Below are 16728 nucleotides of genomic sequence, written 5' to 3' on the forward strand. Positions count from 1 at the left end.
CATCCCTCCAGCGGTCCCCATCCGTCCTTCCCCTCAACTCACTGACAGGCTGCCTCCCTCGCGCCCAGAGCTGCTACCTCGGAAGGACACTCTGGAATAGAGCTCGGAGCCCCTGGGTGCAGCCGAAACCCAGGGGCCTCCCGACCACTCCTCCATGTTTTTTTTTTTTCCCAAGGACCGGGTTTTGTACACAGTGCATCCAGTACAACTTCACATCAAGGCAGCTCTACACATAAACGCCGGGTAAGTCCGTAAGCAGACAGATTCGCTTGCAGTGAGCGGCTCAAATAGTATCTTCTAGACGTAGTTCCTGATAATTAAAACCCGAGACCTCATGTACATCAAGGTGTCCATGGTTAATGATAATGCACTGCGGGCTTCAGCACACCACACGGGAACTGCTCAGCGGGTGACTGGATGTTAATGAGTCTGAGGGTGGAAATCATTTCACAATATCCACACCTATCAAAACACCACGCGGCACACAATAAACACATACACGTTGTAGCTGTCAATTAAGCCTCAGTTGAGCTACAAAGATACTATTAATAAAAAGAAAATGAGGAAAAGCACAAGACAAAGACAAGTTTAAATTAACAAAACTCTGGCCATTAGCACACAGCCTGGCCTACAGCATCAATGTTCTCACGACTCTACGACCTTTGTCCGGGCCTCCCTTGAATTCACTCTATGATCCACCTAGAAATTGAATGAAGGAGGCTGCAGCCCAGGAACCTGGGTGAAATGTTTTGGGATTCACTCACATTTTCTCATCAGCCCCACCATGGTTACACCAGGCTACCCAGGGTGCAGCCTGTCTCCAGTGTGTGGTCAGAGATGGGTCTACAATATCCTAAGTCCTTCAGCTACCCTTCCTGTCATTTATGTCAGGACAGACTAACTCAAGGGCTACAAAGAGCCCCCAAATCTTTCACATCCCGCACACTGAGACTCTGTCAGATGTTAGGATGCCCATAGCCTGTTCCCACTGCACCTCACGCCACATTATGAACAGTAGTGGCTGCGTGGCTATGAGCCATTGAGATGACTGAGGAGAGCGTGGCTGTGAATCCCTGAGTCTGGTATGGCTTCCTGAGAACCAGCTTCCTCCTCACAGGGAATTCCACACCCTTTTCCAGAGATATGAAGAACAAACCAAGGGCCATGGGTAATCAGCAAGAGAACACACCCCGGAGGAGGCTTGCTCATGCTTCCCTCACAGCAGGTCACTTTCCTGTCCCATTCTTCCCTCCCAGGCCAGGGCTTACAGCCCACTGGAGCAGAAGTTACATCCTGGTTACAGCTCATCTGAAACTCATTCTAGATGTTAACATCACCGCTTTATCAAGTGCACCTCTTCCTGGCCCGTGTTCGTGTGCGTGTGTGTGTGTTTCCTGTGTGTGTGTGTTTTTCCTATATGTGTGTGTGTTTCCTGTGTGTGGTCGTGTGTTGGTGTTTTTCCTGTATGTGTGTTTCCTGTGTGTGTGTGCTTCGTATGTGTGTGTCCTGGGTGTATGTGTTGCCTATGTGTGTGTGTGTGTGTGTGTGTGTGTTTGTTTTTCCTGTTTGTGTGTGTGCGTGTGTGTGTTTCCTGTGTGTGTGTGTTTCCTGTGTGTGTGTGTGTGTGTGTGTGTGTGTGTGTGTGTGTGTTTCTCGGACTGCAGAACTGCAGAGATGGCTTAATCAGTAAAGCATTTTGCATTGTAAATTGAGGACCTGGGCTCAATCTCCAGAACCCTGGGGGGGTACGGTGGGGGGAGCCAGGCATGGTGGTGCACACTTGTCATTCCATCAGTGGGGAAGCAGCGAGACAGATGGATCCCTAGGGTTCGCTGTGGCTGGCTTGGCAGGCTTGCCTACTTGGCAAATTCCAGGACTTGGCGAGTACTGGTCTCAACTGGGTAAGATCTAAAGAATGGCAGCCAGGGGGGTTGGGGATTTGGGTCAGGGGTAGGGGGCTTGTCTAGCAAACACAAGGCCCTGGGTTTGGTCCCCAGGTCTGAAAAAAAGGAAAAAAAAAAAAAAAAAAAAGAATGACAGCCATGGTTGACTGTTGTTCTCCATGCAGGTATATACAGATATACGGACACCCACACATACATGTGCACCCTTATACACACTCACACATGCATGTACATACTAGTATGTCTATTACATAGACAGATAGATAGACACAGACAGACAGATCTCTCTTTGGGCCATGGGAGGATGCTGAAACCCACAGTCAAGGGAGCTGAGGGCTGCCTCTGCCTGACTCGTCTGAGGTGTTAAGGCCCTTTGGCAATGAAGTCTTCAGAGCACATAAATAGACAGCAGCCTAAACAGCTAGCAAAAATATGACCTTTCACATAAAACCAGCGCACAGTTACTGTTGAGATAATTTATTTCACTCATTAATGGCCTATCCTGGGCCGAATAAAGACCGTCCAAAGACGTTAAGTGCTAATCCCTGAATCATACCAATGTGACTTTATTTTGGACTCTGTAGATGTGGTTAAGGGATATGAGGAGATCAACCTGAGGTACCACAGTACCTCACACCCTGGTGCGTGGCTCAGCCGAGAAGGATGAAGGAGGTGGGCTTTAGAGAGATGGGGCCACAAGCCAACGGACAGGAGCAACTGCTAGAAACCAGGAAAGAGAAGAACAGAGGGGCCTCGGGAGAGACAGGATGCTTTGCCGGTGCCCCGAACTGTGAGAATTCATTACAGCAGCCACAAGGCATGAATAACTGCCCAGGGATGGGGAGGGGATAACTTTACAAGCTCATGACCACCCTCCTCGCCAGCCACAGACCAGGCTGCCTTCTACCTGGGCCCATCTCACTCCTTCCCCTCCCCGCCATCTCAGCAACCCCTGACAGCTCATGTGACCCCACAGGCAAGGTCAAAGGCCAGTCTCTCAGGTGATTCCGAATTCCGTCTGGCTGCCAGCTAACGCCATCACAGGCTCCTCTTTGTATCACAGATCTATCTCCTGGTAAACCCAAGGCAGCCCAAAACCCTATGTAGAAAATGCACAGCCTACTCTAATACACCATCCCCCCTGGCTCGGGAGTACAGCATGATGTCAAAATGGACGGCCACGCTTAGCATCACGGAAGGGGTACCGTACCACATACCACCAGCTCAGGGAATGACTCAAATGCAAAATGGTGAGGTATGTTTTTACTGAATGCAGATCCACCTTGTCAAATAATCCTAAATTGAACCAACATAAGCCAAAGAATTTCTACCATTTCCTAATCCTCTCCAGCTCTCTCAATTCCCTGGAAGGGGGAAAAAGGCAACTGTGTGACTCACAGCAGGGAGCACCTCAGATGACTCACTACAGGGAGCACCACTCTGGAACCATCCCCTCAGCCATGCCCTTGAGCTGTCTCACAGAGGCCCTTGGTATCAATAGTGTGGAAACTGGAGTCTCAAAGACTGGTTCCCAAGCCCTGGAAGCTGTAAATGTTGTCTAATGAAGACAGGGGTCTTTATGGACATGATGACACAGTCTTGAGAAGGGAAGGTCCCCTTGCATCAATGGAGTGAGTCCCAAAGACCATCTCAGATGACCTTAGAGGATGAAAAGGATCGGTCAGGTGTCCTAATAAGAAGAGGGCAGCTACACAAACAAGGAGACCACGATTAGTACAGCCACCAGAGAACAGAACAAAGCCAAGGTCTCCCCAAGGGTCCTGGGGTTGGGGGGAGGGAATGTGGTCCCATTATCTTTTTGCGTTAGAACCCATGGAGTTGATTTCGGACTTTGGATCTCAGATACTGGTGAATAATTTCCTGTTGTTTCAAGCCAAGTCACGGTAATTTGTCACAGCAGCGCAGGAAACTAACATCGGATGTCACCAGGATGTCATTGATGTCTTATTTCTCCAGTTCTAGTCACCCAGCAGCCCTGTGAGAACATCCCGAAGGGTTAAAGCTACCTCAGGGGGAGGGCGCTGTCTATTTAGCTCCCTCTCCATCTTCAAAAAGACAGTCTCGTTTCCATTTTGGCTCCACAGTGATAACGCTTAAACATGGGGCGCCATTCTGATTACACGAAACCATTTAATCAACGGCGTGTGCAACAACTGAAGTGGGAACTGAGTGGGGATTAAGGGAAACACAATCAGTGATCAACACGGGGAGGCCTGGGGTTTACCAGGATGGAAATCAGGAAATCTAATTGCAAAATGTCTATAACGCCCTTTCCGTCGGGTAAAAGCCAGTGTGGACTTGGATCTCTCTGAAAATTGTGTTAGGGAAGAGAGTTTTAGACAAAAAATACGTTGCCAAAAAAACCCTGTAAAATAAGCAGATTTAGCATGTTCTAGACCATGGGAGAGAGGCCGCCAGTGTCTGAGACCATCGCTACAAAGCCACTGAGGGTCAGCACTGTGGCAATGCTATTTAGGAACTCCCAATCAGGGTGCGTGCGTGCATGTGTGTGCATGTGTGTGTGTGTGTGTGTATGTGTGTTGTGTGTGCATGTGTGTTGTGCATCATGTGTGTATGTGTGTGTGTGCATGTGTGTGCATGGTATGTGCATGTGTGTGCATGTGTATGTGCATGTATGTGTGTGCATGTGTGTGTATGTGTGTGTGCATGTGTGTGTGTTGTGTGTGTGTGCATGTATGTGTATGTATGTGTGTGTGGTTTTTAGTTCTCCCATGTTGGGAAGTGTGGAGGAGGATGTCAGAAGACAATCTAAGTCCATGATCTAAGACTATCAAGAGAACCAGTTCTCTAAGGTCATTGAAACCAAGGATCTGAGTTGCAAAGGCTCTGAAATTTTTACAAAAGCATCTGCTTCGGGTCTAGAAGTTGCTTCTGTGATTCAGAGCTCTGGCTGCCCTTCCAGAGGCTCCAGGTTTGAACTCAGTGCCCACAAGGCAGCTCAGAACCCACTTGGGGCTACAACCCAGGGGGATACGACACCTTCTTCTGGTCTCTGCAGGCACCAGGCATACCTGCAGGCCACACAGCCACACACATAAAATAAAACTCTAAAAATGAAAAGAGGAAGTTTTAAAGATCTCGCCGTATTTCCAGCATGCAGAGTCGTGATGCACGGCGGCTGCAAGCAGGTTTATTACCAGCTTTTCCACTCATAAGAAACTCCCCACTACCCTTCCTCTTTCCCTGTCCAAACACACCCAGAGCCAACCCAAGACAGCCAAAATCTCATTCAAATAACGAGATGAGCTCGCTACAGAGAATGGAAGTCCCTTGAAATTAATTTTTTTAAGTAAAATAAAATAAATAAATCAAACAGGAAGACCTAAAGGAACAGGGGAAGGCTTTGCCTTGCACGGAATGGCCCCTGTCACTCTCCAGGACAAGACAGAAGGAAAGAACTCTTGTGGGTTCCATATCAGGAGGAAAGGGACCTGTGACAGAAAGGAACCCCAATGGTTCTGCTGTATATTTTAGGGGGATAAGATGTGGGTACAGCAATAGCCCACAGCTCCCTAAACCCTAGTGCACAGAGCACTTGTACTGTGCCCTGCACCTGTGAGGACTCCTTACATTAAGTCAATATCACCACCACATTCCTTTCAATGGCTCAGCCCATAGAGTGAGAACTCATTCGGCTCCAGTCAGCCAATGGAACAATACACACCCTGCCTCGACCCACAGCTGTGGCCCACAGACAAGAAGCACGGGCCTCCCCCAGGTGTCTTGAATTCTCCCACAATGTTATTGTTTTCCAGTCCCAAGGCAGTGGTCGTACCAACCTAGTTTCTCTCGTCGTTAGATACTGACTTGGTTGAGACTGTCTACACGGGACCAGAGTTAGTAGCATTGTCAAGACATCCCGTTCTCCTGGATTCTGGACAGTCTTTAAAACTCATCCTTCTGAAGCTAGATCCAGAATGATGTACCAACTCCCTGAATAGGAAACTCGGGTACTAAATGAGTCTTCTGTGTGGCTGAAAGAAAAATAGACTCCTTTCAACATCACAGAAGTATGCCTGCATTTTACACATTTCACAGTGGATGCTGGGTTTCCAGGAGTCCATGCCTTCAAAGCACCTTTGTATTGTAATGTATAAAGGGTCTGACTGCTCAGGGAATAAGCCCTAACAACGAGATTTCTTTTGAATGTGGAAATGAGTCCCAAAAAGCTTTCTGTTCAGAGCACTTTGGTTTCCTAATGGATATTATCTGCTAAACTGAAATTAATATTCCGTGCTTTAATGAACAGGCATTCGGCATTAAAGCTCACTGGATACTACTCCAGGTAACAACAATCGGCCACGACTGACTCACGGTTTCTCAAGCTTGTGTGCAGGGAGAGGCTCGGATCATTTGCTGTGGTTTGAAATTACTAAAATGAATTGTCCTTCCTTAAATGCGTAAGTTGAGGCCTTAACTTCAGTGTGACTGTGTTTGGAGACAGGGCTTTGAAAGAGGAGATTAAAAGTAAAGCTTAGTCACAGGGGTGGGGCCATGGGAGGACATGGCCAAGAGGGAGAGAGGCCTGAGGTGAAACCTGTCAGCACTTCCAATCTTAACCTTCTAGAACCACAAGAAAATTAATGTGTGTTATTTAAGCCACATGGTCTATGGGAAACCTTCATGGAGCCTGAGCAGACAAATGGGCCACCAAACACATTACTGCAGGGTTCCCCACAGTAAGAACAAGGGCCACCAAGACTAAGGCAGTTCTCAGAGCCCCTCTCCTCTCCTCGGCTTGCTTGCCCCAGGCACTGCAATGGTTCACAGATGCACAGGTTCAGCACTGGCAACAGTCAGGATTCAAGCCGGGCACAAGTACTTCGGACTGTGTACTGCCCTGTGACTGGGGCCTCTCAAGAGGGCCTCAATGATTTGACTAATAGAAAAGGAATCATAGCGCCTTCGTCTAGGATGCTGGAGAGACAAATGAACCCTTGACAGCACAGTTGCCAGACTCCTGTCATGGCTTGTGTTTTACTCAAGAGAAAATATAAATAAATAAACAAACAAACAAACAAACAGGAGGCAGGAAGCCCTTGCAATCCAAACCCTATCCATGCAACTGTCCCTGTCAAGTCCCTAGTACCATTAGGGACATAATCCAGGATCCCAGTTCTCTCTGGACCTACATTCTCTTCCCTCAGGCACAGCTCCTCCTGCTTCTCCTCCAGGGCTCAGTCCCCTCCTCTGCTGTCCTGGGTCTAATGATGTCCACATGCTATGACTGACATCTCTGCTTTACATGAGCTGTAATGTGCATGCAGTCATCTGTGTGTGGATCATCCAAAGGCCACTCAAGACTGTGTCACCTCTGTATATCTTCCACGTATCCACAGGCTGTTCCAACTGGCAGGCTCCTTCACTTCCCTCTACTCTCCCTCCGGTCCCTAATTCTCCATCCTTAATTAATCATCAAGGCCTGCCAGCTCCACCTCCTAAGTCCCCCTTCCTCCACCCCTCACCACCACACTGACCTGGGTCACACTGCCCCGATCATACCCTCATCTCCCGCTCTGGTCCCTGCTCACCCTGGCCTGGAAATTCCTCCCACACATAACTCACTCACTCCCAACTCCCACTCCACTCTCAGACTCAGGTTACACTCTTCTCCCAACACTTCAATGCCACACACAGAGAGAGGTCGGGGGAGGGACAGGGAGAGAGGGAAAGAGGGACTGAAATACCTCATACACACAGAGAGGCAGAAATTGTGTTTGGCTTTCTAGTCCTTAGTAAAGTCCTTGGGGTCTGCAAGAACTAAGAATGAGGGAAGGATGGAATGTGGGCATGGATGATGCTGTGGGTAGACAAAATGTTTGTGGGTGGATGGATGGATGGATGGCTAGGTAGATAGATAGATGGGCAGATGGATAAGTAGATGATGGATAGATGGATAAATGGATGGATGGATGGGCAGATGGATGGGTAGATAGATGGATGGATGTGCAGATGGGCAGATGGATAGTGGATGGGTAGATCAAAGAATGGAAAATTCCACCAATACTCCACACACAGCTTGTATGTTCTTGGTCATCTCTATGGCTTCCTGGAGGAACTTCCCAAACTGTAACAGAGCAGAACAACACTTTTGCTGCATTGTTGGATAGGGGAATAGTGAATACAACCTATGGACACAGACTCAGCTGGTGAAAGACTGTGATGAAGATATCACAGAGCCCGCTCGAAGGAGCACTCGCCATTCCAAGAGTGTCTCAATGCTACAACCCCACCAAAACAACACCCACAACCCACTTAATCAGGTCTACTTTCCCTATAAGTCACTGGACTTGATAAAGATACCTCCTTTAAGGTACATAATATTCCCACCTCCGACCCTCCTAGGCTCTAGGGTCCTCTCACTCTCCTTAAGAGCTCATCCTTTCCCTAGAACCCACTTCTAGAACCCATACCTAGCACCAGTGCCCATGTGCCCAGTGCCTAGCTGTGTCAATAATAGGAAAGGAGCTCAATAACCATGCCGTCAACTAGAGATGTGAAGAGGGAAGAGAGGAAGGATGGACAGACAGATGACCCCACCCCAGCCCTTTCCCAATTGAGTGTGTGTTCTGTGGCTCTACCTCCAACAGGACAGCAGCCATTTACTTAGACTAAACGTTTATTCTAGAAAGTGGGTACACAGGAAAAGATCAGCTCTGGATGAGCGTTACCAGAGAGACGGGCCCACTGCCAAGTTCAAGTATGGACCCAGCCATCTTCCCTGCAGCTGATTAGTCTTACTACTGAAAGCATAGTAGAGAGAGAGTTGAGGCTGAGTCACATGAAAATTCACATCAGCAGCATTAACATAGGAGCTCCAGGAATCCCCCCATGCCAGAGAGACCCTCATTGTTCCCATCCTGCCCCCTTGTGCCCCCCAAAACCCCTCCCTCTTCAACAGTTAACTCTGGATTAGAGGTTGGATGGATGGATGGATGGATGGGTGGATGGATGGATGGGTGGATGGGTGGGTGGGTGAATGGGTGGATAGATGGATGGATGGATGGATGGATGGATGGATGGATGGATGGATGGATGGGTGAATGGGTGGATAGATGGATGAGCGGATGGATAGATGGATGGATGGATGGATGGATGGATGGATGGATGGGCAGATGGATAGATGGACGGATGGATGGATGGATGGATGGATGGATGGATGGATGGATGGATGGGCAGATGGATAGATGGACGGATGGATGGATGGATGGATGGATGGATGGATGGATGGATGGATGGATAGATGAATGGATGGATGGATGGGTGGATGGATAGATGGGTGGATGGATGAGTGGATGGGTGGATCTCAGCCAATTAACCCTTCTAAGCTCCAGACTTATCTGAGTTGCCTGCTAGCTTCTCAAGAGCACCAGATCCATGTGAACACACGCAGATGCCAAATTTCTTCAAGAAGAAGACCCAAAGTCCTAATGTTGCCTAAACAGCCTCACCTCAACCACTCCTATCCGTCCTTGCCACCCCGGACTGCATACTGACTAACTCCTGCTGTTTCTCAGGCTACTCAGGAACACTGATCCAGAGACCTTAACCAGATGCTAACACCCAAAGCTCAGGAGACTTTGAGCAAATGTTTCCTTTTACCGAGACCACCTGTGGACTCCAATCCCTACCTCTTTCCTATCCTCCCACTCCATGGCACTGTCACCTCTGCAAGCCATTGGAACTCACTGCAGACAGACTCTGTGAGAGCCCACAAGCCTAGGAAAGAAGGTGGCCCCTTCATTTCCTGCCACACACAGAAGGCACTCAAGAGAATGAATGAGTGAATGAATGAATGAATGAATCCAAGTGCACTTGGCTAAAGGGGGAAGTTCTGGAAATTTGAACTTATTTAGGTTGAACCTGTCCCTTGTGTAATGTATGGGTTGAGTCATCAGTGTGACCGTATTTGCGAAAAGGGTCTTACATTGGGAAATCAAGGTAAAAAGAGTGAATCTTCAATCTGAGAGAGCCAATAGCTTCCTAAGAGGGAGACACTGGTCATGTGCACAAGTAATGTTACCCTTAGAGTTACAGCCTGGGTCCTGGTAGACCTAACAAGCTAGCCTAGCATCCTCAGTAGGCCAACTGAACCATAGGGAGCACAGCAAAGAGATTTATTCAATTCGACCAAGTCAGAAAGGAGAAGAAAGAAAGAGTCCCAGTGAGCTTCGCACCCATGTGGGAGGTCCTGAACCAGGGCTGGGTTTAAACACAAGAGACACGTCTAACAAAGCTGCCCTGGTCAAGAGGTGTCCCACCCACCCCTGGGCCATCCCTGTCTCAGCTCAGGGTCTCTCCTGCAGGGGCTCAGATAAGTCGTCAGATGCGTGAAGTGTGTTTCTGGGAGACAAGCTTGCCCTCTGCCTGGCACACGCTTGCAGATTTGTCCTTTTCTCAGCATAAGACTCCTGGGGAGATGCCAGTATGGAGGAAACCATTGTCGAAATCGTCCAATCACCACAAGGAGGGTCACTGACATCTCTTTACAACATCATCCCTGTCAGGACAGTCAAAAGGAGGCCATGTGAGGACACAAAAGGAAACAGCCATCTGCAGGATGGTGGCCTTGGGAGAAACCAAACCTCTGCAAAGGCCTGGACCATGAGAAAGCAAAGGCCAGGGCTATTTACCCTGCCCAGCCCAGGCCTCTTCCTAACCTTAAGCAAACAAACAAGTTGATGGACACCCTTGTAAACCTCATTACACACAGTAGAATCTGGGTGACCATGCAGCATGAAATCAGCAAAGAAGTTCTCCCAACCCCCAAAGAAGCCAGAAAAGGAAAGTGACAAAGGGTTTGGGGCTCTGCCTCTCCAGCCCCAGCCAGAATTCAGTGGAAAAGGACTGAACGCTGGCACGAATAGCAAGACCCAGTGGGAAGTTTTGAAAATCAACTGGCTTCGTGCCTTCTTCCCCAGAACCTGTGTGTACACGCACCCGACTGGAACGTGCCCCTGTGTGGATGAGAATTATTTAACAGGAAGCAGAGAATATCCTTTGCCGCCTTCATAATTAATTTCAGTGTTGCTCGGATTCCCAGAGAAAGAAATGCCAGACAGCAAGCACGCATGGCTGTCTTTTACAGGGACTAATTGCTGCTGCTTATGTAGCTGAACACAGCCGCTCCTGACCCCCTGGCTCCCTGCTGGCCTTCCCCCACTGGGCTGGAAGCTAAAATTCATCTCTTTGTAAACGAAGGGGAGAGGAGAGGCGTCTTCTCTCCCAGTATTAAAAATGAGCGAGGAAAAACTTCCTTCCCCAGATGAAACCACAGAGCTCATTAGAACAGATCTCCCCGACAGCTGACGTACCTGGCACTGGGCAGAAGCAAAAGCCTCGACTCTATTTTAAGGGGGAAAAAATAATCAGCCACTTCAGGGATGGGGAGCCCTCCCACGCCCGCCCTGTGGAGTTCGGAAGCTACTTTCCCGGGGTTACTCTGTACATACTCTACTCTGGCTCTAATTTATTGGGCAAATCACCCTGGAAACACACCCTGCTGGTGGGAAAAAAGAAACCAGATCCTGCTGGACTGGAAAAAAAAAAAAAAAAAAAGCAAACAGGAGCTGGCATGGCAGAGGCTGGACTGCAGACGTGGGCGCCCTCGAGGTGCTGGTGATTCTTACCCCGAGCCTGCCTGCCTTCCTCGTGATCGTGTTGCCTTTGTAAGCCATGACAAAAGAATGCCAAGCTAACCCCGAGTACGCGCATAGTAGGACTCCCGGAACTGGGGCATCTTACAGGGAGATGAGGTACTGATGAAAGAGAGGTGCAGACATCAAGCCATTCTCTTCCGTGATACAGGATTGTAGAGGCCATGCGACCTTTCTGGGCATCCCCCACTCTTGGCCTCTGAAGCCAATCCATAAATACCGTAGCTAAAATACTGTGTTCTCGGTCCCCATCAGCTCCCCAGCAGTCATTTCTGTTCCTTTATTTTTTTTTTCTGACTCAGCCCCCTTATTATCCAGAATCTAAATCAATGGCTACAGCAGGAAAGGTTAGATTATAAAGATTATAAAGAGATAACAGCAAGGAGATTCAAGAAATTCGAAGGGCATCCCTTCCTCCTGCTCACAATCGCGTTTCTTCTTCCAGAACATTCCATCTGGGCTAGCCTCTCTCTGCTTCCATCTATCACACATTGAGGCTGCAGCGTTGTCCCTAACCTCTGGTGGCAGGACATCTTCAAATTAGATCTCTTAATAAGATATTTGAAAGTCTCCATCACTGGGTACCAGCCCTGCCTCCTGCACCCTCCATGTATTTTTCTTGGAACACATCTTATTTTGAGGACTTATAGTCTATCAATTTTTGTTTGGCCTCCCCCGACTTTTGTTCAGATAAATTTTGCATTCTTTAAATGCGTTTACGTAATAATCATTGTGAAACATGGACTCCTTTATTTTGCTCATTCCCTATTTTATCATCATCATCATCATCATCATTGTCATCGTCATCGTCATCGTCATCATCATCAGGAGGGGGTGTCACCGCCTGCATATGAAGGGCAGAGGGCAGTCTGTGGATCTGGTTCTCTTACACTTTGATGAAGCCAAGAGATCTGACTCAGGTTTGGCCAGCACTTCTTACTGACTGGATCCCCTTGCTGACCTTAACCCCATCCTCCCCGCTCCCCATCCTCTCTCCCTCTCCTCCTCTCTCTCTCTCTCTCTCTCTCTCTCTCTCTCTCTCTCTCATTTATTTTAGGGTTTTAAAAAAAAGAGTGATGTATAACAAAACCATCTTCAACATTTTATATGTGTTTGCATTTGTGTGGGGGAGAGTGCACTTAGGGGGACAGTGCCCACTTGAAGCAGCAGTGTGCATACATGTGTACGGGTGTCTGTGTGGAGAGCAGAGGTCCCCTAAGCAGGGGCCATCTACAGTGTTTTCTAAGGAAGGATTGCTCAGTGGTCCAGAGCTCATCAATAGGTGAGCCAGTGAACCCCAGGGATAGACAGGTTTTGTGTGTGTGTGTGTGTGTGTGTGTGTGTGTGTGTGTGTGTGTGTGTGTACCACATGCATGACTGGTGTCTAAGGTCAGAAGAAGGTGTGGGCTTCCTTGAAACTGGAGTTACAGATAGTTGCGAGCTACCCTGTGGATGCAACGAACCAAACCCAGTCCTTTGCAAGAGCAACAGGCACCAGTGAGCCATTTTCTTCCAGCCTCTGCGTTCAGAATTCTTAATGAGCTTTCTTACGAGCTCTGCGTCATACAATGCCTTGGAACTCTTTTGACGGTGTTTTACACTTCTACAGTGCATCTTTTATACCTGGCTGTTCTCTGATACCAATTGTTCTCTAGGCGCACTGCCTGTCCGAGACCCAGAACTCACCCAAAACGTCAGAGTGCATCTGAACCTACTTGGCTCTCACAGCTAAGTTGAGGGTCCCAGAACTGAGAAATCCCTGCAAGAAGCTTTCCCTCCCGTGACTCCGGATAATAAAAGTGGCCAAGGTATCACATGCTGTGCCTGGCACACGGTGCCCATCATCCATGGCTCCTGAGTAGCATTAATGACACACAGCTCCGGGCGGTCATAGAAGTCAACACTGGGAGGCAGAGATGACAAGGACCCAGGGGAGTGACAGACAGGATAGCTCAGGGGAGGAGGGATTAAGTGCACACAGGGCTCCATTTGGCATTCCCACAAGCTCCTTACAACTCACTGCAGGTGGCTCCCTTCCTGTCTCCTGCCTAAGTCCCACCTAAATCACCCACTGTCAGGTCAGCCCCAGAGCTGCGCTCCTCAGGATGGGAAAAGAAGGCCCTCCCCGGACTCTGCTCTGATTTATCCGTGTGCAATTAGGATGTCAGTCTGAATAAAGCAGAAATTGTGTTCCTGCAAGGCCTCCATAAATCCTCCTGGCCTCCTTTCCTCTCCGTGGAAGACTAAACGCTCTGCTTCAGAGAAAAGCAGATAACAGCTCAGGAACGGCACAGAATCCATAAGCAGAAAAGAGACTGCAGGAGGCGGGCCTGTGTTTGCATGCCTCTGTGAAGAGGGCAGAGCTGTGTGGAGACCCATGGCTGAGATTCTAAAACTAAGGTCTCTCTTCCTCTTCTTTTTAACACAAGTTGTTCGTCCAAACTCCCAGCATATTCATTCGTTCACTCATTCATTCATTCACTCACTCATTCACTCACTCATTCGCTCATTCATTCACTCATTCATTCACTCACTCATTCATTCTCTCATTCATTCATTCACTCATTCGCTCATTCATTCTCTCATTCATTCATTCTCTCATTTATTCATTCTCTCATTCATTCATTCTCTCATTCATTCATTCTCTCATTCATTCATTCATCCAATCAGGCTACCACACAATGGCTGCCTCAATAACAGAAATCTACGGTTCCACAATTTTAAAGGTCAGAAGTCCGAGATCGAAGCCTTAACAGGCAGTTTCTTGTGAGGCTTCTCTCTGTGACTGGCAGAAGGTCTCTTCTCACAGTGGTGTCGGACACTCTGACCTCCAAAAGCCCAAGCCTGTATCCAAACTTCCTCTTGGTTCCTTTTTCCCCCCTTTTTTAACTACATGTACTTCTGAGGGATGCATATGTATGTGGTTGCAAGTGCCACAGCGGGTCCGGGGAGGTCAGGAGACAACTTGTAAGAGTCAGTTCTCTCTATCAGCAGTGCAGGTCTGGGATCCAACTCAGGTCACCAGGCTTGGCGGCAAGCACCTTTACCCATGGAGCCATCTCAACCAGCCCCACTTATATATCCTCCTGTATACGTCTCTGAAAGATCCTCACTCTCAGCTTCCCTGCCCTCCCCCCCCTCGCCTCCCCTGGCCCTGCACCGACTCTCTGTAGAATATTTGAATGCCATACCCGGTCATCCCTCATCTCTTCCGTGACTGTCCTCTCTGTGACCACTGCCAGGACATCCCTTAAAAGAATCCAAATTCCTCCTCATAAATCACGACTCAGACGGACCACTGGCCAAAAGGAGGAAGCCACCTTACTTTCCTCTTCAAAGACTCTGTTTGCAAAAACAGCCATCTTCCAGGTGCTGGGAGTCGGGGCTTTGACATGGGCACTGGAGGGTTCAAGGAGTCCATAAGTTTCACATATTTTAATGCTAAGAAAGGAAGGTCGAAAGGACAGGAGGCCCAGAACCTAGGAGGAAGGATGCTACTAACTAAACCCTGCCCGACCAATCACAGGGTGAGTTTTCCCGGCTGGGGCATTTCCCTGTGCTTCCTATTGAGTCATTGATGTCTTCATCGATTAGTCTGACTCTTGCACCCTAGCTTGGGCTCCTCATCTCTGAAAAGGAAGTTACCATGTCTTGGTGGGTATTTGCTGCACTGCGTTCCCGCTTTTCAGCTGCTTTCAGTGATGAACTAAGTTTAGGAGAATGTCTTCGTTAGGGTTTTACTGCTGTGAACAGACACCATGACCAAGGCAACTCTTATAAAGGACAACATTTAACTGGGGCTGGCTTACAGGTTCAGAGGTTCAGTCCATTATCATCAAGATGGGAGCATGGCGGCATCCAGGCAGGCATGGTGCAGGCGGAGCTGAGAGTTCTACATCTTGTTCTGAAGGCTGCTAGGAGAAGACTGACTTCCAGGCAGCTAGGATGGGAGTCTTAAAGCCCACACCCACAGTGACACACCTACTCCAACAGGGCCACACCTTCTAATAGTGCCACTCCCTAGGCAGAGCATAAACAAACCACCACAGGAGACAACAGGTCAGTATCCTTTCTACTCTTCCACTTAAAGTTCAGGAGGGAGTTAGACAAGGAGAAGCTGGGGAGCTCAGTAGAGGCAGAGACAGGACCCCTGGGGCTCACTGGCTGGCCAGCCTAACATCAATTGGTAAGCCCTGGGCCAATGAGAGACCCTGCCTCAAAAAAAAAGTGGGTGACTCCTGAAGCCTGAGAGTTGAAAAAAACAATAAAGAAATGTAAATGTGTTAGGCCAGAGATGGCTCACCAGGCCAAGTTTCTTGCCACCAAGTCTGAGAGAACCAACTGCCAAAGCTGTCCTCTGACCCCTGGCCCACATGCCATCCCCTACATACAAAAGAAATACACAAATGTAAACAACTTTAATTAAAGAAAAAGAAATGTGAAAGGCAGACACCCAACGATAAGACTATGTATAGAACCAGATCGATAAAAAGAACCGTTTCAAAAAAGAAGACCATCATAAACTTCAAAGAAATGTTTCTTGCTTGGAAGACTGTAATCGCTCACTGAGAACCCTGTAAATTCTGAGGTGCTGCCTCGGTTTTTTTGAGTTTAGAGGCAGCTGTGATCGGAGTTACCATTTTCAGTTCTCAAATGCCCGTCCCAGTGGGCCTCATCCTGAGAATCTGGGTTAACTACCAGTTTATCTGTTTCCTTCATCTCAATTAATGGAGCTTTGCTAGGTCAAAATCAGGTCGGAAAGATTTGAATGTTACTTTCATGGGAAACAAGATGTACTGGTTACAAATCTAACCTCCTGCCCATTAAAAAAAAAAGAAAAGATAATAAAGAAGATATGTTGATTGTTACCACACTTGCAAAAAAATGACCAAGAGGGAGGCTCTCATTTTACCAAGCAGTTTTTTAATCACTCACAAAGTGACTAGGGGACTGGGGAGATGACTGAGGTTGGGAAGTGCTTGTAGTACAAGTGTGAAAACCTGAGTTCAATCCCCAGAACCTAGGTAAGATACTCAAATGTGGGTAATGGTCACAATCCCAGCGCCAGGGAGGCAGAGATGAGAGGATCCCTGGGGCTCAATGGCCAGCCAGTCCAGCCTAACTGG

At 48.3% G+C, this 16728-nt stretch overlaps 1 protein-coding gene across 1 annotated transcript in view; it reads right to left on the reverse strand.

The window, feature by feature from the left end:
• Hunk (hormonally up-regulated Neu-associated kinase) overlaps positions 1–16728 on the reverse strand; it is a 109331-nt gene that overhangs the window by 62587 nt on the left and 30016 nt on the right. The window lies entirely within an intron of this gene.

The sequence above is a fragment of the Rattus rattus genome, chromosome 4, assembly GCF_011064425.1.
Source record: "Rattus rattus isolate New Zealand chromosome 4, Rrattus_CSIRO_v1, whole genome shotgun sequence".
Lineage (NCBI taxonomy): Eukaryota > Metazoa > Chordata > Mammalia > Rodentia > Muridae > Rattus > Rattus rattus.